At 49.6% G+C, this 25044-nt stretch overlaps 1 long non-coding RNA gene across 1 annotated transcript in view; it reads left to right on the forward strand.

Annotated features, from left to right (window-relative positions):
• The window catches only part of LOC143927032 (uncharacterized), a 97337-nt gene that overhangs the window by 30461 nt on the left and 41832 nt on the right, over nt 1-25044 (forward strand). Inside the window, exon 2 of the long non-coding RNA XR_013262216.1 lies at nt 7147-7255. This is a non-coding gene — a long non-coding RNA (uncharacterized LOC143927032). The remainder of the gene's footprint in view (nt 1-7146; nt 7256-25044) is intronic.

Genomic DNA, 25044 nt, shown 5'->3' on the forward strand with positions numbered 1-25044 from the left:
GACCGGGACCCCTTGGCGGGAGGCAGTTGAAGCTGCTCCGATCCGAAACGAATGTCCGGAGTAGTGAGCCGGATCGAGGTGAAGGATGCCCAGGAGTATCCTGACATGCTCCATGAACTGGGCTGCGTTCAGTGGCTTACCGTGGAATGGTAGAAGCGGGCCAGTTCCTGGTTGATCGGCCAGAAGGGTCAACAAGCGGGTGAGCGTGGCGACCGGGCACCAGCGGTTGTTAGTTTTATAAAAATGTATGTCCGTCCCCGGGCCAAGTTGTTGCGTCTTGGACACTGCTATATGCAGGATGAAATGGTCTCCGTGCCTGACCAGGTGGTGCTTGCATAGCGTGCGAGCTGAGGGGCTACTGGAGGTAAACTCGCCTGGCCGCAGGAAGCCGTAGAAGGCCAGGTGTATGGCTGCTTGTATAATGGTACTAGTGTGGAGTCCGAAAGGTGCAGTGGCCAAAATATCGGACATGTTTCTGAAAATGTCTCCTGTGATAGGCAAGCGTTTGAGGGAGGCCGCAGGCTGGCGTTTCTGGATGCCACGCATGACGGCCCGAATGGCGTGGAAAGTGAACAAGGAGGGTTCAGCGGGGTCCTGGAGGGACGTAAAATGTTGTACCCCGGCCAGGTATAGTCGGATCGTGTTGACGGATAGCGCCAAGTCCGAGTGGCAATGGGCAACGAAGGCCAGAACTTGCTTGACCCGGGAGGTCTCTGTGGAGTGAGACGTTAAGAAGCGGTTAAAGGCCCTCCAGGCTGTTTGGTAGGCCTTGCGGGTATTGTCTGCGAGGGAGTGATTGATGAGTTGAGTCGCGGCTACTAGGTGAGGGGTTAATCCAGGGTCAGTTGAGACCAGTCCGGGATAACTGCTGACGTTGGTCCGGCTCCGGGCACCTGATCAAAAAAGGAAACTAAGTTAAAGCGGGAAAGGGCGTCCGCTGCCCGGTTACATTTACCGGGGATAAAGGCACAATGGACATTAAATTGAAACAATAACGAGAGCTGGACCAGTCGCCGCAGGAAGGACATAATCTCCAGAGACTTGGACCTGCCTTTGTTAATGATTTCCGCAGTGGCGAGATTGTCCGTTGAAAAGGTCACTGTTTGACCGGACCAACTGCGGCCCCACGTATGGGCAGCGGCTACGATGGGGTACAACTCAAATAGGGAGGACGTCTCGGTGAAGCCCGGAATAGCCAGTATCTGAGGAGGCCAAGGGGCTGCAAGCCAGAGGTGGCCAAAAATTGCCGCAAAACCCGTGGAGGCCGCTGCGTCGGTCACGACCTGCGGCGATGAGGAGGACACGGAGGGAATGAAGAGGGACACGCCATTCCAGGACGTCAGGAATTCTTCCCACATGGCAAGGTCTGCTACAGCTGCGGGGTCCAGGCTGAGGATATGCTCCGGGTCTTGTGAATGAGACAGTAGGACTAACAGGCGTGATATGAAAGCGCGACCTTGAGGGATGATGCGCATGGCAAAATTAAGCATACCGAGAAGGGACTGTAACTGCCTCTTGGTACAAGTTCTGGTGCGGGTGAAGTCCCTCATGACCGACCTGATGCGGCTTAGTTTATCCGGGGGAAGGCTGGCCTGCATAGTGCTGGTATTTAAGCTGACCCCGAGGAAGGTGATTGCCTGCGCAGGGCCCTCTACCTTGTGCTCAGCAATCGGGACGTCAAGATTATTGAAGACCACCCTTAGTTTATCCAAATCCCCTGGAAGGGAGCCAGGTGACTCGACCAGCAGGAAGTCATCCAAGTAGTGTATGACTCCCTGGCACTGGGCTACGTGCAGCAAGATCCATTCGAGAGCCTGCGCAAACGAGTCGAAGAGCCAGGGGCTACTCTTGGACCCGAAGGTCAGCTTAGTGGCAAAATAGTAGAGCTCCCTCCATTTGATGCCATGCCAGCACCAGAGAGATGGATGGATAGGAAGGAGCTTGAAGGCGTCCGAGATGTCGGCCTTGGAGAGCCATGTACCTGTGCCTGACTTGAGAATGGCCTGGATGGCCATGTCTACGGACGCGTATTTGAGGGAGAACTCCTCGGAGGGGATAAGAGAATTAAGACTGGGGACAGAGGAAGAATAAGGCGCTGACAAGTCGTAGACCAACCTAAGTTTATTTGAGAACTTGCCCTTGACAAGCCCAATAGGGCTGACTCGCCAGGTGTTAAATGGGGGCTTCGTGAAAGGGCCTATGATGAAATTCCGGTCTAGTTCTGCCTGTAACAGCTGGTCGATGGCCTGTACGTCGGTGGCTGCTGACCGCAGGTTCTGGCACTCGTGTGTGAGGTGAGGGAGGGAAATAAGTCCTGTATGAAAGCCCTGAGTAAAGCCCTGGACTAGGTAGGTGGCAAGTGAGGGGGTGGGGTGATTGGCGAGGTAGACACCGAGCCACGACACGTTGACCCGGCTCAGTCATGATTTCCTAGCCTGCTTAAGCTCGCACATGAGCCTGGGATGAGCTCTATTACACCGTGAGCATACATGGAGCAGCCTGCACTGGCTGAAATTGCACGACCCACTGTTAAAGTTGTTACAGATGGCTGCGCCACCCAAGGTCTTGACCGGGCGCCCCAGTTTATCTGTCTGAGGCAGGCGTGCCGGTGCTGGTAGGGCCTGGGCAGAACCTGAGGTCGATGGACCGTCTACAGGCGGGGTTGCCACCGAGCTGGCACACCAAGTCGCGGTGTGAGTAGCTGACTGGCAGATGGCACAAAGAGGAGACCGCAGCCCTGCGAAGTGTCGGCAGAACAACTCGGTGTCCAAGGCACTCCAATCCGTAGGTAACTGAAATTGAGAGAGCCTGGCGGCCGCCTTAGCGGAGAAGGAGCGGTGATAGTCATAAAAAGCGAAACCGCCGTATTTGTACCCCAGGTCGACTACTACGTGGAGGTAACGATCCAGTTCCTCCCTTCTGCCGGGGGAGGCCGAGCAGATGACATCCCTCAGCATGCCGAAGGCCAGGGTGAACTCGGTGACTGACAGCTTTCTGTCCAGCCTGGGGTCTTTGGCTTTGAGGACCACCGACACGTCCCCCCAAGTATAAGCTTTATTTTCTGCCAGCTCGTGAATGGATATCAGTAGCGAGGCCAGATTGACGTCCTTTCCCTCTAGGATGTCCTTCCTGATGTTGGCTGATATTAAATGGGAAGGGTACACTACTGGTGTACACCCGGGGGTACCTGCGCTGGTGTTCTCCACTGCTTGTGAAGCTGGTATAGGAGGAGAAACGACTGGGCGGGTCTCGAGGAGGGCCACCCGACTCTGAACTTCTGACATTGAGGTCGTCAGGGATGACACCAGCGTGTGAAGCTGCGTGATGGAGGCCGCGATGGAGCCCAGGGAGGCCTGCTGGGCACTATCCTCAACCGCGGCTGGGGGAGGAAAAAGGAGCCTGAAGAGCTCGGCCTTTCTGGCTGTAGCTGGGAAGGGTACACCCCTACGCCTCAACTCGGCCGTCAGCCTGGGGATGGTCCATGTTCTGAAGGACCTTTGGCTGCCGCTCTCTGAGAAAAGAGACGGAGACAACGGAGCCGTGTAGTCCTCGCTGCCAGCCTGGGACATGGTGGCAAAATCCGGGCTTGGTAAGCTTTATTAATCCCTGGGACCGGGTTTTTCTCCTATACGAAACCTAAGGAGGCACCGTCCGACCCGGTGCAGGTTGGACCTACTGAAAACTCGACTGATCTGAGGAGATGAAGGTAAGTTTGTATGAGACTCCTATGCCTGCAGAGAGATGTCTAGCTAAATCGTGGAGGTAAGACTGGAAAATGTGAAGAAAGACATAACTGAAACGAGCTGCATAAATGAAACGAGCAGACAACCGAATTTAGAATAATGTGCGTATGGCGACAGAGACGTGACTTGGTTGCGTCGTAGATGCAAAATTTCCTTTTCCCTTCCCCGTTTTTTTTTTTTTTCCACGCAGATGCGCATAGAACGTGGGGTTTAAGCGGAGGTGGACCCGCCACGTGGAGCTCAGGCGGAGGTGGAGCCTGCCACGTGGAGCTCAGGCAGGGGAGGGGAAGGGGGGGGGATCTGCCGCGTGGAGCTCAGGCGGAGGTGGAGCCCGCCACGTGGAGCTCAGGCAGGGGGGGGAGGGGGGGCCTGCCGCGTGGAGCTCAGGCGAGGGGTGAACCCTGCCACGTGGAGCTCAGGCAGGGGAGAGGGGGGGGGGGGATCTGCCGCGTGGAGCTCAGGCGGAGGTGGAGCCCGCCACGTGGAGCTCAGGCAGGGGAGGGGAAGGGGGGGGGATCTGCCGCGTGGAGCTCAGGCGGAGGTGGAGCCCGCCACGTGGAGCTCAGGCAGGGGGGGGAGGGGGGGCCTGCCGCGTGGAGCTCAGGCGAGGGGTGAACCCTGCCACGTGGAGCTCAGGCAGGGGAGAGGGGGGGGGGGATCTGCCGCGTGGAGCTCAGGCGGAGGTGGAGCCCGCCACGTGGAGCTCAGGCAGGGGGGGGGGAGGGGGGACCCTGCCACGTGGAGCTCAGGCGAGGGGTGAACCCCGCCACGTGGAGCTCAGGCAGGGGGGGGGAGGGGACTTTGCCGCGTGGAGATCAGGCAGGGGGGGGGACCCTGCCACGTGGAGCTCAGGCAAAAAGGGGGGGGGGTACTGAAATGAGGCGTGCAGCTGGGCGCACCAGAACGAATCGATGCATGAGGAATGCGATGAGATTCGAATTGGAGCGTAATAAGTGACAGAAATGATATGCCATGACAAAGAAAATTAAATGATCCGACATCACCGACTGACATGATTGAAGTGACTGCAATGATTGACATGAAAGGAAATGACATGACGGACATAGTACAAACGGTATGACATGATTTTTTTTTTTTTTTTTTTTTTTTGGTTTTTGAACAACCTGAGATTGACATTGCCCGGACTGCTCAATTTAGCGCGACAAGCAGACGGCTGTGATTTCGAGATGGTTCGATCGGTTCGAACACAACAAGAGTCATTCGGTTTAGCAACGACGTGCTACGAAACGAAGTGCCAGTTGGCACGAACGACATGTATCGAAAAGGTGACAACGACTTCTACGAAGAAGGGGTAGTGACAGTGAGGTACCGAATACAAGTGTCGCGGTTAAGCCGTTCGTGTGACCTAGAGTGAGTGGTTCGTGAGTTCAGGAATCTAATTTTCGTGACTTTAATAACACATGAAACGAAAAGGGTGCCGAAGCCCTACCTGCGACAGCCGGCCCAGACGTGTTGTACGACAACGAAACTTTCGATTAGAGTATAGCGACTCAGACGGCGACCGGACGGACGCTGATGAACGACAAGGTTTTGTCGACACGAGGCGGACGAAAACGTAGGAACTCACGAACCCGGCTCACTGTAAAGTCTCGTGGATAGTCGGCCCTTGATTTCTGACGTATCAGATATCGCGCACCGGAACCGACGAGGGAGCCAGGCGAACGGGCTGGTTATATACTCCACCGGGCTCCACCCATAATTCCAGGCCACCATACTGGCCTTTCCATATATATATATATATATAAAATAGAGAACTCTAGTGTAAACCCCTTTATTACTTTAATCTATCTCACAAGCTCCTTATGGCGTCACTCTGATGAAACGTGTAGGGCAGGGCTTGGAGCGTCATCACGTCACTTTCAGTTTCCACAGGGCATCCTGGCCACATTGTATATTGCATGCATTTTATCTTCCCTCTTTCATATAAGTTAGTTTTTGTCTTTTATAAGAATAAATGTAAAAACTGAATTACGCTACGAGATGCGTTTTCTGTTCACCCATCCATATGAGCACATCCACTGACTATATACTGTGAAGAGGAGGATGAGATATAAGATACCATCCAAAGGGATTTGGAGCATCTACAGTATGTTTGGTTCCTTTGACCCCTGTTGGGGCTTAACCATCTGGTGGTGAGCACAGACCTGGAGGGGGGAGCACGAGTGAACACATAGTTTTATTAGCACTAAAGTTAAAGGCACCATGCAGATGAATTTATTTATTTAATAAAATAGACACTAGTATTGGGCAGCACCACACATACCTCTCTTTTAGACTTACCTTTATAGACTCCACCTACAGGTGGGGAAGTTGAGGTAAGGCAGCAGCCAGATTTCAGATTATAGACCCTTAGCGTGGAATTAATACTTATTCATCAATAAATATGTTCACAGTTTGCTGTGCAATGCCCTTGCCCCTGGGTTCAAATGTTCTATTGTATTGCCGGCCTACCTCCTTTCTAGTAGGGAATACCGTATATACTCGAGTATAGGCCGACCCGAATATAAGCCGAGGCCCCCAATTTACCCCCAAAAAAACTGGCAAACTTATTGACTCGTGTATAAGCCGAGGGTAAGACATGCCTGTCCATCCCTGTGTGTGTGTCCGTCCATCCCTGTGTGTCCGTCCATCCCTGTGTGTCCGTCCATCCATCCCTGTGTGTGTGTGTCTCCATCCGTGTGTGTGTGTGTGTGTGTGTGTGTGTGTGTGTGTGTGTGTGTGTGTGTGTGTGTGTGTGTGTGTGTGTGTGTGTCCAGCCTACCTGTGTCCTGAGCCTTTGTCCCGAGCCTCCGTCCCGTGCCGAGCCTCCTTGCCTCCGTGCCTCGCCGCCGTGCCTCGCCGCCGTGCCTCGCCGCCATGCCTTGCCTCCGGTCCCGTCCCGTCCCGTCCCGTGCCGTGCCGTCCTGTGCCTTGCCTCCGTCCCGTGCCCTCTTCGTTCGTCGGCGGCCATTGTAAAATTCAAAAGCTGCGCCGCCGCCTTCGCCTGTGATAGGCGGAACACTGAATTTCCCAGCAGCCTGTGTTCCGCCTATCACGTACATCGTATCATCCTCGTCCGTAGTACGAGGATGATACGAAGTCCGTGATAGGCGGAACACAGGCTGCTGGGAAATTCAGTGTTCCGCCTATCACAGGCGAAGGGGGAGCCGGAGGCGCGGCTTTTGAATCAGAATGGCCGCTGTCTGTCTGCTCGACACGCTGATCGAGCGGGCAGACAGCGATGACTCGAGTATAAGCCGAGGGGGGCACTTTCAGCCTCAAAAAAGAGGCTGAAAATCTCGGCTTATACTCGAGTATATACGGTACTACTCTTTTATTCTTTTCAGTTTCAGATTATTTTGTTCCCGGCACCATTAAATATATTCCAAATTCTCTCTTGCAGAATGGCACCAGTTTCCATGTTTTTGACCAAGGCAGGTTTGCAAAGGAAGTTCTACCCAAGTACTTCAAGCACAATAACATGGCAAGTTTTGTGAGGCAGCTGAATATGTGTAAGTACAGAACAGAACGGAAATATTTTATGTTTTGCATGCAGTGTCTACATTCTGCGAGGAAAGGACTATTCAACGGAGGAAAGGTTGTAGAGTATGTGCACCAAAGGAAAGACTAAAAGTGTAATTGTCTAGGTGCCATGCATATTCCAGTCAATGTTTAAGGGTAGGCCCTTACATAAATTCATGTCCCCTGTAGGGCAATGCTAGTGTATGCACTATGACAATAAATCTATGGAGCCTCATGGTAGTCAATAAGTATGAATCCTAAAAATGAACTGGCAGAATGAGAGTCCCCATCTATTGGTGAATAGTGATGGACGAACTTCCGACGGGACATTTCGCGAACGCGGACCACGAACGCGGCCGATAGTTTGCAAACCGGAACATTCGCGGCGGGCCCCATGGACTTCAATGGGAGGCGGACTTTGCAAACCTACATGTCAAATTTGCAGCCACAAAATAATTAATAGCTGTGCAAACATAGTCCCACCACATGGCCAATGACATAACACATGTATGAGTTGAATCTGGGATCGACAACTACAAGCATTCTTTTTTTTATATGGGAAATTGTTGTGACAATTCAGGACTGTGGAGCGCATGAAGGCAATGGAGGAGAGGGAAGGTCAGGGTAGGCAAAGAAGAGGGTGCAGGAGATGATCACCAGCAGCGTGACATACAGCAAAGACACCTGCACCGTGATAGAGTCATCTGACAACAGCACCGTGATAGAGAGCACTGACATCAGCAGTGTGACATAAAGCATTAACACCAGCACCGTGACATACAGCATTGACAGCAACACCGTGATAGAGAGCACTGACATCAGCAGCATGACATAAATCACTCACACCAGCACCGTGATATACAGCACTGACAGCAGCACCGTGATAGAGAGCACTGACATCAGAAGCATGACATACAGCACTGACATCAGCACCGTGATATACAGCACTGACAGCAGCACCGTGATAGAGAGCACTGACATCAGAAGCGCGACATACAGCACTGACATCAGCACCGTGATATACAGCACTGACAGCAGCACCATGATAGAAAGCACTGACATCAGAAGCGTGACATACAGCACTGACATCAGAAGTAGAAGACGAGGCTGGACGGTGAGAGCCTGGAGTGTGGCTTTGTGTGTTCTGTTGCTCCCACTGGGCTCGGTGATGGCTGTTCATGTGCCTTCTTAAGGCGGTCGTCCCTAGGTGAGTGTTGGGCTTACCGCGACTAATGCGTTGACTGCAAAGATTGCAGATGGCAACGCTATTGTCAGCAGTGGACACGTTAAAAAAAGCCCACACTGCGGAGCCATGTGCCGGTTTCCTGGGAGCACCAGATGTGACCGTACATGGTCGATGACTCGCTCCTGATACCTTTGCCTACCCTGACCTTCCCTCTCCTCCATTATCTCAAGATTCCTGAATTTTCAGAATTTCACATATAAAAAAAGAATGCTTGTAGTTGTTGATCCCAGATTCACCTCATACATGTGTTATGTCATGGTGCTGGTGTCAGATCACTCTATCACGGTGCAGATGTCAGTGCTCTATATCACAGTGCTGGTGCTGGTGATCATCTCCTGCACCCTCTTCTTTGCCTACCCTGACCTTCCCTCGCATCCATTATCTCAAGATTCTTGAATTTTCATAATTTCACATATAAAAAAAAGAATACTTGTAGTTGTCGATCCCAGATTCACCTCATACATGTGTTATGTCACGGTGCTGGTGTCAGATCACTCTATCACGGTGCAGGTGTCAGTGCTCTATATCACGGTGCTGGTGCTGGTGCTGGTGATCATCTCCTGCACCCTCTTCTTTGCCTACCCTGACCTTCCCTCGCCTCCATTGTCTCAAGATTCCTGAATTTTCAGAACTTCACATATAAAAAAGAATGCTTGTAGTTGTCGATCCCAGATTCACCTCATACATGTGTTATGTCATTGGCCATGTGGTGGGACTATGTGTGCACAGCTAGTAATTATTTTGTGGCTGCAAATATGACCTGTAGGTTTGCAAAGTTCACCATCCCTGTGATATGCTGACTTCCTCCTGGGGCTGCTTATTATGAGGGGCTTCCACCATCCCTGTACTATGCTGACTTCCTCTTGAGGCTGCTTACGGTGCAGGTGTCAGTGCTGTATATCACGGTGCTGGTGTCAGTGCTTTATATCACGGTGCTGGTGTCAGTGCTTTATGTCACGCTGCTGATGTCAGTGCTCTCTATCATGGTGCTGGTAGCAGATCACTCTATCACGGTGCAGGTGTCATTGCTGTATGTCACGCTGCTAATGTCAGTGCTCTCTAGAGGTCGACCGAAAAAAAAAGGGCTTACTTGCGTTTGAAAGACCTCTGCGCAAATACCGCGTCACATAAAATATTGCAACAACCGCTATTTTATTCCCTAGGGTCTCTGCTAAAAATATATATATAATTTTTGGGGCTTCTGAGTGATTTTCTAGCAGAAAATACTGGATTTTTACTAGTAAGCAACAAGTGTAAGAAAAGATTTAGTCTTTAAATGGGTAAACTGAGAACTTCTACACACAGAGTTCAGCCCATTGAAGAAGAAACATTGTATCACTTTGATCTTTTCTTGGCAGCCTGCCCAGAGAGGAGGAAAGTGCTTCACTGATGTCTTCAGGCAACTTACATTGACTTCTATCACAAAAGTCTTTTACAAGTCATAATAAACATAATGACCGAGTCGTCGTCCGAAATCCGGAATTCGTAAACAAAAGTTCGTATTCCGTACAGAATTCGGACGCACGGCAATTCGTATTTCGGATCCTCCCGAACGTACGAATTTTTGGAAATTCGTAAGAATTTGAGATTCGTACGAAACTAATCGCACATGTCTAATATATATATATACAGTGGCTTGCGAAAGTATTCGCCCTCCTTGAACTTTTCAACCTTTTGCCACATTTCAGGCTTCAAACATAAAGATATAAAATTTTAATTTTTTGTGAAGAATCACCAACAAGTGGGACACAATTGTGAAGTGGAACGAAATCTATTGGATATTTTAAACTTTTTTAGCAAATAAAAAACTGAAAAGTGGTGCGTGCAAAATTATTCGGCCCCCTTACTTTCAGTGCAGCAAACTCACTCCAGAAGTTCAGCGAGGATCTCTGAATGATCCAATGTTGTCCTAAATGACTGATGGTGATAAATATAATCCACCTGTGTGTAATCAAGTCTCTGTATAAATGCACCTGCTCTGTGATAGTCTCAGGGTTCTGTTGAAAGCGCAGAGAGCATCATGAAGACCAAGGAACACACCAGGCAGGTCCGTAATACTGTTGTGGAGAAGTTTAAAGCCGGATTTGGATACAAAAAGATTTCCCAAGCTTTAAACATCCCAAGGAGCACTGTTCAAGCGATCATTTTGAAATGGAAGGGGTATCAGACCACTGCAAATCTACCAAGACCTGGCTGTCCCTCTAAACTTTCAGCTCAGACAAGGAGAAGACTGATCAGAGATGCAGCCAAGAGGCCCATGATCACTCTGGATGAACTGTAGAGAACTACAGCTGAGGTGGGAGAGTCTGTTCATAGGACAACAATCAGTCGTACACTGCACAAATCTGGCCTTTATGGAAGAGTGGCAAAAAGAAAGTCATTTCTCAAAGATATCCATGAAAAGTCTTGTCTAAAGTTCTCCACAAGCCACCTGGGAGACACACCAAACATGTGGAAGAAGGTGCTCTGGTCAGATGAAACCAAAATCGAACTTTTTGTCCACAATGCAAAACGATATGTTTGGCATAAAAGCAACACAGCTCATCACCCTCAACACACCATCCCCACTGTCAAACATGGTGGTGGCAGCATCATGGTTTGGGCCTTCTTTTCTTCAGCAGGGACAGGGAAGATGGTTAAAATTGAGGGGAAGATGGATGCAGCCAAATACAGGACCATTCTGGATGAAAACCTGTTGGAGTCTGCAAAAGACCTGAAACTGGGACGGAGATTTATCTTCCAACAAGACAATGATCCCAAACATACAGCAAAATCTACAAAGGAATGGTTCACAAATAAACGTATCCAGGTGTTAGAATGGCCAAGTCAAAGTCCAGACCTGAATCCAATCGAGAATCTGTGGAAAGAGCTGAAAACTGCTGTTCACAAACGCTCTCCATCCAACCTCACTGAGCTCGAGCTGTTTTGCAAGGAAGAATGGGCAAGAATTTCAGTCTCTCGATGTGCAAAACTGATAGAGACATACCAAAAGCGACTTGCAGCTGTAATCGCAGCAAAAGGTGGCTCTATAAAGTATTAACGCAAGGGGGCCGAATAATTTTGCACGCCCCACTTTTCATTTTTTTATTAGTTAAAAAAGTTTCAAAAATCCAATAGATTTTGTTCCACTTCACAATTGTGTCCCACTTGTTGGTGATTCTTCACAAAAAATTTAAATTTTATATCTTTGTTTGAAGCCTGAAATGTGGCAAAAGGTTGAAAAGTTCAAGGGGGCCGAATACTTTCGCAAAGGCACTGTATGTTGCGCTGTGTCTTTAAGATTCTTTAAAGGATAAATCCACCTTTGGGAACGTGTTACATGTTCCATCCATTTTTAAGGTGAAACATGTAACATGTTCCTACTACTGCAGCCATTCACCGTTTCCTCCTCTCCCTCTGGCAGCAGCATGGGGAGAAGTTCCCTATACTAGCTGTCACTTTTTGAAAACAGTGCGGCCGCACGGGGCTCTGCTCACACGGCTGCATTATTCCTTCACAGCACAGGACTCTGTGTGTGTGAATGATCTACAAGCATCGCCATCCTTTGTGGTACACACGGGCGGACTGTCTGGCCAACTTAGTCCGTCGAAACACATTTCAGTGGACAGTCCGCTCGTGTGTGGGCTTCAGCGGACTTTTTCAGCGTGCAGTCTGGCGGACTAAGTATTTCGGAATTTCCGTAATATTGTCCGTCAGACTTTGGTTTCAGCGGACAATCCGCTCGTGAGTAGGCTAGTTCGACGGACTAAGTATGGCGCATGCTCAGAAAGGATTTACACGGCGAAAGGTTGCATTGCTGTGTATTGGACTTCCTATTTCTAGTCCCGTCGTACGTGCTGTACACGTCATCGCGCAAACTTTCGACGGACTGTTTTGCATCCGTGTGTGGTCAAGTCCGTTCATTCGAAAGTAGGACGGACTGTCCGTCGGATTGTCTGACGGACTAAGTTGGCCAGACAGTCCGCCCGTGTGTACGCGCCTTTACACTGACAGTCTGCAGGAGACCTGCATGGTATCAGCAATCTGCTGATCGCTGGTGCCATGTTTTCCAGGCTCCAAAAGGCAAAAAAAAATTGCATTTATTTATTTGAAGTGAACTTCTCATTAACCTCCTTGGCGGTTTCCCTGAGTGTGGCTCGGGGTTAAATTTCCGCACCATTAGCGGTAACCCCCGAGCCACACTCGGGATTGCATTGCAGGATCCTGGTGCAGTGTACTTACCTTGTCCCCAGGATCCTGCAATATCCCCCCCGCTGTGTCTGTGTCTTCCGCCCAATGCCTCTGTGTGCCGGGCTCCATTCCCTGCGAGCGGCGCATGGGGGTAGAGCCAAGCGGCGAATTCAAAAATGTGAAAAATCATAATACATACAGTACACTGTAATCTTAATGATTACATCACTGTATGAAATGATTTCACATCCCTTTTGTCCCTAGTGCTTTGTCCAGTGCCCTCCATGCAGTTTTATATTATAAATACAGAGGAGTAGTGATGGACGAACTTCCAACGGGACGTTTCGCGAACGCGGACCGCAAACATTCGCGGCGGGCCCCATTGACTTCAATGGGAGGCGAACTTTGCAAACCTACAGGTCAAATTTGCAGCCACAAAATAATTAATAGCTGTGCAAACATAGTCCCACCACATGGCCAATGACATAACACATGTATGAGGTGAATCTGGGATCGACAACTACAAGCATTCTTTTTTAATATGGGAAATTGTTGTGACAATTCAGGACTGTGGAGCGCATGAAGGCAATGGAGGAGAGGGAAGGTCAGGGTAGGCAAAGAAGAGGGTGCAGGAGATGATCACCAGCAGCGTAACATACAGCAATGACACCTGCACCATGATAGAGTGATCTGACAACAGCACCGTGATAGAGAGCACTGACATCAGCAGCTTGACATAAAGCACTAATACCAGCACCGTGATATACAGCACTGACAGCAGCACCGTGATATACAGCACTGACATCAGCAGCGTGACATAAAGCACTAACACCAGCACCTTGATATACAGCACTGACAGCAGCACCGTGATAGAGAGCACTGACATCAGCAGCGTGACATAAAGCTCTAACACCAGCACCGTGATAGAGAGTACAGACATCAGCACCGTGATATACAGCACTGACACCTGCACCGTAAGCAGCCCCAGGAGGAAGTCAGCATAGCACAGGGATGGTGGGAGCCCCTCATAATGAGCATAGCACAGGGATGGTGGGAGCCCCTCATAATATGCACAGCAGAGGTACAGCCTCAGGAGGAAGTCAGCACAGCACAGGGATGGTGGGAGCCCCTCATAATAAGCAGCCCCAGGAGGATGTCAGCATAGCACAGGGATGGTGGGAGCCCCTCATAATAAGCAGCCCCAGGAGGAAGTCAGCACAGCACAGGGATGGTGGGAGCCCTTCATAATAAGCATAGCACAAGGAATGGTGGGAGCCCCTCATAATAAGCAGCCCCAGGAGGATGTCAGCATAGCACAGGGATGGTGGGAGCCCCTCATAATAAGCAGCCCCAGGAGGAAGTCAACACAGCACAGGGATGGTGGGAGCCCCTCATAATAAGCATAGCACAGGGATGGTGGGAGCCCCTCATAATATGCACAGCAAAGGTACAGCCCAGGAGGAAGTCAGCACAGCACAGGGATGGTGGGAGCCCCTCATAATAAGCAGCCCCAGGAGAAAGTCAGCACAGCACAGGGATGGTGGGAGCCCCTCATAATAAGCAGCCCCAGGAGAAATATGACACCGCTCAACCTCTTCAAAGAGGAGGGTACGGGCATATAGTATGGTGTGCTTTTTTTGGACAAGGAAGTGAGCCAAATGAAGAAAGGTCTGTGTGCTCGATTAAAAAAATTGTTTATAGACATATACATGGTCTACTGGTCACATGTGTTGAATTCCTCCGAGATCCATGCCTCATTCATTTTTAGAAATGTGAGGTAGTTAACGCTGTCGTGAGCTAGGCGAATACGCTTATCGGTCACGATCCCCCCTGCTGTGCTGAACCTCCTTTCGGACAGGACACTGCATGAGGGGCAAGCCAACAGTTCGATTGCAAATTGGGCAAGGTCTGGCCAGAGGTCAAGCCTGCCCACCCAGTAGTTCAGGGGTTCATCACTCCTCAGAGCGTCCACATCGGCCGTTAACCCGATGTAGTCGGACACCTGACGGTCTAGGCATTACCTGATGCTGGATCCGGATGACACCTGTCGATGGGTCAGCTGAAAGAATGACCTCATATCCGAAGTCACCAACACATCTTCAAGCCGGCCTCTTCTTGCAGGCGCTGTTGGATTGGTACCCGCAACTCCTTCTCTGGGAGAGGTAATTGCTCCTCTGCCAGCGCACGCAAAAGCAGAATGCAGCATTTCTCGAAGCAAGGCCTGGAAGTGCTCCATTCTGCCAGCCCTCTGTGACGGCGGTAACATTTCCACCATTTTGTGTTTGTACCGGGGGTCTAAGTACGTTGCCACCCAGTACTGGTCCTTGACCCTCATGCTTTTTATACGGGGGTCCCTATTAAAACACTGGAGCATGAAGGCCCCCATTTGCACTAAGCTGGAAGCGGTGTGGTGGCGTGGCTCCTGCTCATCATCCAGGATAATGTCGTCCTCTTCATTCTCCTCTCCCCATCCACGCACAACAGGGATCCCAGAAAGGTTTAAAGCATGCTCTTCTTGCTCCTCCTCATCCGCCCCGGCACCATCCTCCTCTGACTCCTCTTCAGACTCCTGTTGTTCACTTGTCTCAGATAGAGTAGCCCCCTCTGGGAATTCATCCAGCATTGCGACTTCCTCATCTTCCCGCTCCTGCTCCTCCACAGCTTGATCAATGACACGACGCAATGCACACTCTATAAAGAAGGCATAAGGTACCATGTCACTGATGGCGCCATGGCTGCGACTGACCAGTTTGGTGATCTCCTCAAATGGGCGCAGAAGTCTGCATGTGTCGCGCTATAGCAGCCACTGGCGCGGTGAAAAAAACCCTAGCTCCCCAGAACCTGTTCTGCCGCAGAGTTCATACAGGTAGACGTTAACTGCACGTTTCTGCTGGAGCAGCCTATCAAGCATATAGAAGGTTGAGTTCCATCGCGTCGGGCAATCGCAAATAAGACGTCTGACAGGCAGATTGTGTCGCCGCTGAATGTCAGCAAGGCGAGCCATGGCCGTGTAAGATCTTCTGAAATGGGCAGAGATTTTCCTTGCCTGCCGCAAGATGTCCTGGACCCCAGGGTAATTGACAATGAATCACTGCACGACCAAGTTTAAGACGTGTGCCATGCATGGCACGGGCGTGATTTTGCCCTGTTTCAATACGCTAAGCAGATTGGCACCGTTGTCACACACCACTTTACCAACTGTCAAATTGAGCCGTGTTAGCCACTGATCTGCCTGTGAACGCAAAGCTGAAAGGAGTGCCGGGCCTGATGTGGCTCTTGGCTTCCAGGCACAACAGACGCAGCACGGCATGGCAACGTCTCACCTGGCATGTCGAATAGGTTCTGGGGAGCTTGGGCGGCGTAGCAGAAGAGCCGCTAGCAGCAGAAAAGGAGGAGTCAGCCGAGGAGGAGAGGGAGGAAGATGGAGTAGGAGGAGGAGGAGAAGAAGGGCCAGGCCTGCATGCAATCCGTGGCGGTAAAACCAAATCTACAGGGGTGCCACGGGTTACATGCTTGACGGCCGTCATAAGGTTTACCCAGTGGGCAGTAAAAGTGATATACCTTCCCTGCCCGTGTTTGCTAGACCACGTGTCTGTGGTCAGATGTATCTTGGCACCGACACTGTGTGCCAAAGATACATTCACTTGCCGTTGAACATGGCCATATAGCTCTGGGATGCCCTTCGGTGAGAAATACTTCCTTCCTGGGACCTTCCATTGTGGTGTTCCAATGGCCACAATTTTGCGAAAGGCCTCCGAGTCCACCAGTTTATATGCCAGTAGTTGGCGGACTATGAGTTCTGACAAGCCAGCCGTCAACCGTTGGGCAAGAGGGTTATCCGGCGTCATCATTTTTTTTACGCTCGAACATTAGGCCCACGGAAGTCTGCCTTTTTGCAGAAAAACGTGAGCTTGGCGTGATGGAAGGTGGAGTGGAGGACAATTGTGAGGAGAGAGAAGAAGGAGAAGTAGAAGACGAGGCTGGACTGTGAGAGCCTGGAGTGTGGCTTTGTGTGTTCTGTTGCTCCCACTGGGCTCGGTGATGGCTGCTCATGTGCCTTCTTAAGGCGGTCGTCCCTAGGTGAGTGTTGGGCTTACCGCGACTAATGCGTTGACTGCAAAGATTGCAGATGGCAACGCTATTGTCAGCAGCGGACACGTTAAAAAAAGCCCACACTGCGGAGCCATGTGCCGGTGTCCTGGGAGCACCAGATGTGACCGTACATGGTCGATGACTCGCTCATGATACCTTTGCCTACCCTGACCTTCCCTCGCCTCCATTATCTCAAGATTCCTGAATTTTCAGAATTTCACATATAAAAAAAGAATGCTTGTAGTTGTCGATCCCAGATTCACTTCATACATGTGTTATGTCACGGTGCTGGTGTCAGATCACTCTATCATGGTGCAGGTGTCAGTGCTCTATATCACAGTGCTGGTGATCATCTCCTGCACCCTCTTCTTTGCCTACCCTGACCTTCCATTGCCTCCATTATCTCAAGATTCCTGAATTTTCAAAATTTCACATATAAAAAAAGAATGCTTGTAGTTGTCGATCCCAGATTCACCTCATACATGTGTTATGTCACGGTGCTGGTGTCAGATCACTCTATCACGGTGCAGTTGTCAGTGCTCTATATCACGGTGCTGGTGCTGGTGATCTTTTCCTGCACCCTGTGGTTTGCCTACCCTGACCTTCCCTCGCCTCCATTGTCTCAAGATTCCTGAATTTTCAGAATTTCACATATAAAAAAAGAATGCTTGTAGTTGTCGATCCCAGATTCACCTCATACATGTGTTATGTCATGGTGCTGGTGTCAGATCACTCTATCACGGTGCAGATGTCAGTGCTCTATATCACAGTGCTGGTGCTGGTGATCATCTCCTGCACCCTCTTCTTTGCCTACCCTGACCTTCCCTCGCATCCATTATCTCAAGATTCATGAATTTTCATAATTTCACATATAAAAAAAAGAATACTTGTAGTTGTCGATCCCAGATCCACCTCATACATGTGTTATGTCACGGTGCTGGTGTCAGATCACTCTATCATGGTGCAGGTGTCAGTGCTCTATATCACGGTGCTGGTGCTGGTGATCATCTCCTGCACCCTCTTCTTTGCCTACCCTGACCTTCCCTCGCCTCCATTGTCTCAAGATTCCTGAATTTTCAGAACTTCACATATAAAAAAAGAATGCTTGTAGTTGTCGATCCCAGATTCACCTCATACATGTGTTATGTCATTGGCCATGTGGTGGGACTATGTGTGCACAGCTAGTAATTATTTTGTGGCTGCAAATATGACCTGTAGGTTTGCAAAGTTCACCATCCCTGTGATATGCTGACTTCCTCCTGGGGCTGCTTATTATGAGGGGCTCCCACCATCCCTGTACTATGCTGACTTCCTCCTGGGGCTGCTTACGGTGCAGGTGTCAGTGCTGTATATCACAGTGCTGGTGTCAGTGCTTTATATCACGGTGCTGGTGTCAGTGCTTTATATCACGGTGCTGGTGTCAGTGCTTTATGTCACGCTGCTGATGTCAGTGCTCTCTATCACGGTGCTGGTGTCAGATCACTCTATCACGGTGCAGGTGTCATTGCTGTATGTCACGCTGCTAATGTCAGTGCTCTCCAGAGGTCGACCGAAAAAAAAAGGGCTAACTTGCGTTTGAAAGACCTCTGCGCAAATACCGCGTCACATAAAATATTGCAACAACCGCTATTTTATTCCCTAGGGTGTCTGCTAAAATATATATATATATAATTTTTGGGGCTTCTGAGTGATTTTCTAGCAGAAAATACTGGATTTTTACTAGTAAGCAACAAGTGTCAGAAAAGATTTAGTCTTTAAATGGGTAAACTGAGAACTTCTACACACAGAGTTCAGCCCATTGAAGAAGAAACATTGTATCACTTTGATCTTTTCTTGGCAGCCTGCCCAGAGAGGAGGAAAGTGCTTCACTGATGTCTTCAGGTAACTTACATTGACTTCTATCACAAAAGTCTTTTACAAGTCATAATAAGCATAATGACCGAGTCGTCGTCCGAAATCCGGAATTCGTAAATAAAAGTTCGTATTCCGTACAGAATTCGGACGCATGGCAATTCGTATTTCGGAACCTCCCGAACGTACGAATTTTTGGAAATTCGTACGAAACTAATCGCACATGTCTAATATATATATATATATATATATATATATATATATATATATATATATATATATATATATATATACAGTGGCTTGTGAAAGTGTTCGCCCTCCTTGAACTTTTCAACCTTTTGCCACATTTCAGGCTTCAAACATAAAGATATTAAATTTTAATTTTTTGTGAAGAATCACCAACAAGTGGGACACAATTGTGAAGTGGAACGAAATCTATTGGATATTTTAAACTTTTTTAGCAAATAAAAAACTGAAAAGTGGTGCGTGCAAAATTATTCGGCCCCCTTACTTTCAGTGCAGCAAACTCATTCCAGAAGTTCAGCGAGGATCTCTGAATGATCCAATGTTGTCCTAAATGACTGATGGTGATAAATATAATCCACCTATGTGTAATCAAGTCTCTGTATAAATGCACCTGCACTGTGGTAGTCTCAGGGTTCTGTTGAAAGCGCAGAGAGCATCATGAAGACCAAGGAACACACCAGGCAGGTCCGTAATGCTGTTGTGGAGAAGTTTAAAGCCGGATTTGGATACAAAAAGATTTCCCAAGCTTTAAACATCCCAAGGAGCACTGTGCAAGCGATCATTTTGAAAAGGAAGGGGTATCAGACCACTGCAAATCTACCAAGACCTGGCCGTCCCTCTAAACTTTCAGCTCAGACAAGGAGAAGATTGATCAGAGATGCAGCCAAGAGGCCCATGATCACTCTGGATGAACTGTAGAGAACTACAGCTGAGGTGGGAGAGTCTGTTCATAGGACAACAATCAGTCATACACTGCACAAATCTGGCCTTTATGGAAGAGTGGCAAGAAGAAAGTCATTTCTCAAAGATATCCATAAAAAGTCTTGTCTAAAGTTTGCCACAAGCCACCTGGGAGACACACCACACATGTGGAAGAAGGTGCTCTGGTCAGATAAAACCAAAATCGAACTTTTTGTCCACAATGCAAAACGATATGTTTGGCGTAAAAGCAACACAGCTCATCACCCTCAACACACCATCCCCACTGTCAAACATGGTGGTGGCAGCATCATGGTTTGGGCCTTCTTTTCTTCAGCAGGGACAGGGAAGATGGTTAAAATTGAGGGGAAGATGGATGCAGCCAAATACAGGACCATTCTGGATGAAAACCTGTTGGAGTCTGCAAAAGACCTGAAACTGGGACGGAGATTTATCTTCCAACAAGACAATGATCCCAAACATACAGCAAAATCTACAAAGGAATGGTTCACAAATAAACGTATCCAGGTGTTAGAATGGCCAAGTCAAAGTCCAGACCTGAATCCAATCGAGAATCTGTGGAAAGAGCTGAAAACTGCTGTTCACAAACGCTCTCCATCCAACCTCACTGAGCTCGAGCTGTTTTGCAAGGAAGAATGGGCAAGAATTTCAGTCTCTCGATGTGCAAAACTGATAGAGACATACCAAAAGCGACTTGCAGCTGTAATCGCAGCAAAAGGTGGCTCTATAAAGTATTAACGCAAGGGGGCCGAATAATTTTGCACGCCCCACTTTTCATTTTTTTATTAGTTAAAAAAGTTTCAAAAATCCAATAGATTTTGTTCCACTTCACAATTGTGTCCCACTTGTTGGTGATTCTTCACAAAAAATTTAAATTTTATATCTTTGTTTGAAGCCTGAAATGTGGCAAAAGGCTTTCGCAAAGGCACTGTATGTTGCGCTGTGTCTTTAAGATTCTTTAAAGGATAAATCCACCTTTGGGAACGTGTTACATGTTCCATCCATTTTTAAGGTGAAACATGTAACATGTTCCTACTGCTGCAGCCATTCACCGTTTCCTCCTCTCCCTCTGGCAGCAGCATGGGGAGAAGTTCCCTATACTAGCTGTCACTTTTTGAAAACAGTGCGGCCGCACGGGGCTCTGCTCACACGGCTGAATTATTCCTTCACAGCACAGGACTCTGTGTGTGTGAATGATCTACAAGCATCGCCATCCTTTGTGGTACACACGGGCGGACTGTCTGGCCAACTTAGTCCGTCGAAACACATTTCAGCGGACAGTCCGCTCGTGTGTGGGCTTCAGCGGACTTTTTCAGCGTGCAGTCTGGCGGACTAAGTATTTCGGAATTTCCGTAATATTGTCCGTCAGACTTTGGTTTCAGCGGACAATCCGCTCGTGAGTAGGCTAGTTCGACGGACTAAGTATGGCGCATGCTCAGAAAGGATTTACACGGCGAAAGGTTGCATTGCTGTGTATTGGACTTCCTATTTCTAGTCCCGTCGTACGTGCTGTACACGTCATCGCGCAAACTTTCGACGGACTGTTTTGCATCCGTGTGTGGTCAAGTCCGTTCATTCGAAAGTAGGACGGACTGTCCGTCTGATTGTCTGACGGACTAAGTTGGCCAGACAGTCCGCCCGTGTGTACGCGCCTTTACACTGACAGTCTGCAGGAGACCTGCATGGTATCAGCAATCTGCTGATCGCTGGTGCCATGTTTTCCAGGCTCCAAAAGGCAAAAAAAAATTGCATTTATTTATTTGAAGTGAACTTCTCATTAACCTCCTTGGCGGTTTCCCTGAGTGTGGCTCGGGGTTAAATTTCCGCACCATTAGCGGTAACCCCGAGCCACACTCGGGATTGCATTGCAGGATCCTGGTGCAGTGTACTTACCTTGTCCCCAGGATCCTGCAATATCCCCCCCGCTGTGTCTGTGTCTTCCGCCCAATGCCTCTGTGTGCCGGGCTCCATTCCCTGCGAGCGGCGCATGGGGGTAGAGCCAAGCGGCAAATTCAAAAATGTGAAAAATCATAATACATACAGTACACTGTAATCTTAATGATTACATCACTGTATGAAATGATTTCACATCCCTTTTGTCCCTAGTGCTTTGTCCAGTGCCCTCCATGCAGTTTTATATTATAAATACAGAGGAGTAGTGATGGACGAACTTCCAACGGGACGTTTCGCGAACGCGGACCGCAAACATTCGCGGCGGGCCCCATTGACTTCAATGGGAGGCGAACTTTGCAAACCTACAGGTCAAATTTGCAGCCACAAAATAATTAATAGCTGTGCAAACATAGTCCCACCACATGGCCAATGACATAACACATGTATGAGGTGAATCTGGGATCGACAACTACAAGCATTCTTTTTTTATATGGGAAATTGTTGTGACAATTCAGGACTGTGGAGCGCATGAAGGCAATGGAGGAGAGGGAAGGTCAGGGTAGGCAAAGAAGAGGGTGCAGGAGATGATCACCAGCAGCGTAACATACAGCAATGACACCTGCACCATGATAGAGTGATCTGACAACAGCACCGTGATAGAGAGCACTGACATCAGCAGCTTGACATAAAGCACTAATACCAGCACCGTGATATACAGCACTGACAGCAGCACCGTGATATACAGCACTGACATCAGCAGCGTGACATAAAGCACTAACACCAGCACCTTGATATACAGCACTGACAGCAGCACCGTGATAGAGAGCACTGACATCAGCAGCGTGACATAAAGCTCTAACACCAGCACCGTGATAGAGAGTACAGACATCAGCACCGTGATATACAGCACTGACACCTGCACCGTAAGCAGCCCCAGGAGGAAGTCAGCATAGCACAGGGATGGTGGGAGCCCCTCATAATGAGCATAGCACAGGGATGGTGGGAGCCCCTCATAATATGCACAGCAGAGGTACAGCCTCAGGAGGAAGTCAGCACAGCACAGGGATGGTGGGAGCCCCTCATAATAAGCAGCCCCAGGAGGATGTCAGCATAGCACAGGGATGGTGGGAGCCCCTCATAATAAGCAGCCCCAGGAGGAAGTCAGCACAGCACAGGGATGGTGGGAGCCCTTCATAATAAGCATAGCACAAGGAATGGTGGGAGCCCCTCATAATAAGCAGCCCCAGGAGGATGTCAGCATAGCACAGGGATGGTGGGAGCCCCTCATAATAAGCAGCCCCAGGAGGAAGTCAACACAGCACAGGGATGGTGGGAGCCCCTCATAATAAGCATAGCACAGGGATGGTGGGAGCCCCTCATAATATGCACAGCAGAGGTACAGCCCAGGAGGAAGTCAGCACAGCACAGGGATGGTGGGAGCCCCTCATAATAAGCAGCCCCAGGAGAAAGTCAGCACAGCACAGGGATGGTGGGAGCCCCTCATAATAAGCAGCCCCAGGAGAAATATGACACCGCTCAACCTCTTCAAAGAGGAGGGTACGGGCATATAGTATGGTGTGCTTTTTTTGGACAAGGAAGTGAGCCAAATGAAGAAAGGTCTGTGTGCTCGATTAAAAAAATTGTTTATAGACATATACATGGTCTACTGGTCACATGTGTTGAATTCCTCCGAGATCCATGCCTCATTCATTTTTAGAAATGTGAGGTAGTTAACGCTGTCGTGAGCTAGGCGAATACGCTTATCGGTCACGATCCCCCCTGCTGTGCTGAACCTCCTTTCGGACAGGACACTGCATGAGGGGCAAGCCAACAGTTCGATTGCAAATTGGGCAAGGTCTGGCCAGAGGTCAAGCCTGCCCACCCAGTAGTTCAGGGGTTCATCACTCCTCAGAGCGTCCACATCGGCCGTTAACCCGATGTAGTCGGACACCTGACGGTCTAGGCATTACCTGATGCTGGATCCGGATGACACCTGTCGATGGGTCAGCTGAAAGAATGACCTCATATCCGAAGTCACCAACACATCTTCAAGCCGGCCTCTTCTTGCAGGCGCTGTTGGATTGGTACCCGCAACTCCTTCTCTGGGAGAGGTAATTGCTCCTCTGCCAGAGCACGCAAAAGCAGAATGCAGCATTTCTCGAAGCAAGGCCTGGAAGTGCTCCATTCTGCCAGCCCTCTGTGACGGCGGTAACATTTCCACCATTTTGTGTTTGTACCGGGGGTCTAAGTATGTTGCCACCCAGTACTGGTCCTTGACCCTCATGCTTTTTATACGGGGGTCCCTATTAAAACACTGGAGCATGAAGGCCCCCATTTGCACTAAGCTGGAAGCGGTGTGGTGGCGTGGCTCCTGCTCATCATCCAGGATAATGTCGTCCTCTTCATTCTCCTCTCCCCATCCACGCACAACAGGGATCCCAGAAAGGTTTAAAGCATGCTCTTCTTGCTCCTCCTCATCCGCCCCGGCACCATCCTCCTCTGACTCCTCTTCAGACTCCTGTTGTTCACTTGTCTCAGATAGAGTAGCCCCCTCTGGGAATTCATCCAGCATTGCGACTTCCTCATCTTCCCGCTCCTGCTCCTCCACAGCTTGATCAATGACACGACGCAATGCACACTCTATAAAGAAGGCATAAGGTACCATGTCACTGATGGCGCCATGGCTGCGACTGACCAGTTTGGTGATCTCCTCAAATGGGCGCAGAAGTCTGCATGTGTCGCGCTATAGCAGCCACTGGCGCGGTGAAAAAAACCCTAGCTCCCCAGAACCTGTTCTGCCGCAGAGTTCATACAGGTAGACGTTAACTGCACGTTTCTGCTGGAGCAGCCTATCAAGGATATAGAAGGTTGAGTTCCATCACGTCGGGCAATCGCAAATAAGACGTCTGACAGGCAGATTGTGTCGCCGCTGAATGTCAGCAAGGCGAGCCATGGCCGTGTAAGATCTTCTGAAATGGGCAGAGATTTTCCTTGCCTGCCGCAAGATGTCCTGGACCCCAGGGTATTTGACAATGAATCACTGCACGACCAAGTTTAAGACGTGTGCCATGCATGGCACGGGCGTGATTTTGCCCTGTTTCAATGCGCTAAGCAGATTGGCACCGTTGTCACACACCACTTTACCAACTGTCAAATTGAGCCGTGTTAGCCACTGATCTGCCTGTGAACGCAAAGCTGAAAGGAGTGCCGGGCCTGATGTGGCTCTTGGCTTCCAGGCACAACAGACGCAGCACGGCATGGCAACGTCTCGACCCATGTCGAATAGGTTCTGGGGAGCTTGGGCGGCGTAGCAGAAGAGCCGCTAGCAGCGGAAAAGGAGGAGTCAGCCGAGGAGGAGAGGGAGGAAGATGGAGTAGGAGGAGGAGGAGAAGAAGGGCCAGGCCTGCATGCAATCCGTGGCGGTAAAACCAAATCTACACGGGTGCCACGGGTTACATGCTTGACGGCCGTCATAAGGTTTACCCAGTGGGCAGTAAAAGTGATATACCTTCCCTGCCCGTGTTTGCTAGACCACGTGTCTGTGGTCAGATGTATCTTGGC

The sequence above is a fragment of the Lithobates pipiens genome, unplaced genomic scaffold, assembly GCF_037356315.1.
Source record: "Lithobates pipiens isolate NorthernLeopardFrog02 unplaced genomic scaffold, aLitPip1_a1.2 Scaffold_23, whole genome shotgun sequence".
Taxonomy (NCBI): domain Eukaryota; kingdom Metazoa; phylum Chordata; class Amphibia; order Anura; family Ranidae; genus Lithobates; species Lithobates pipiens.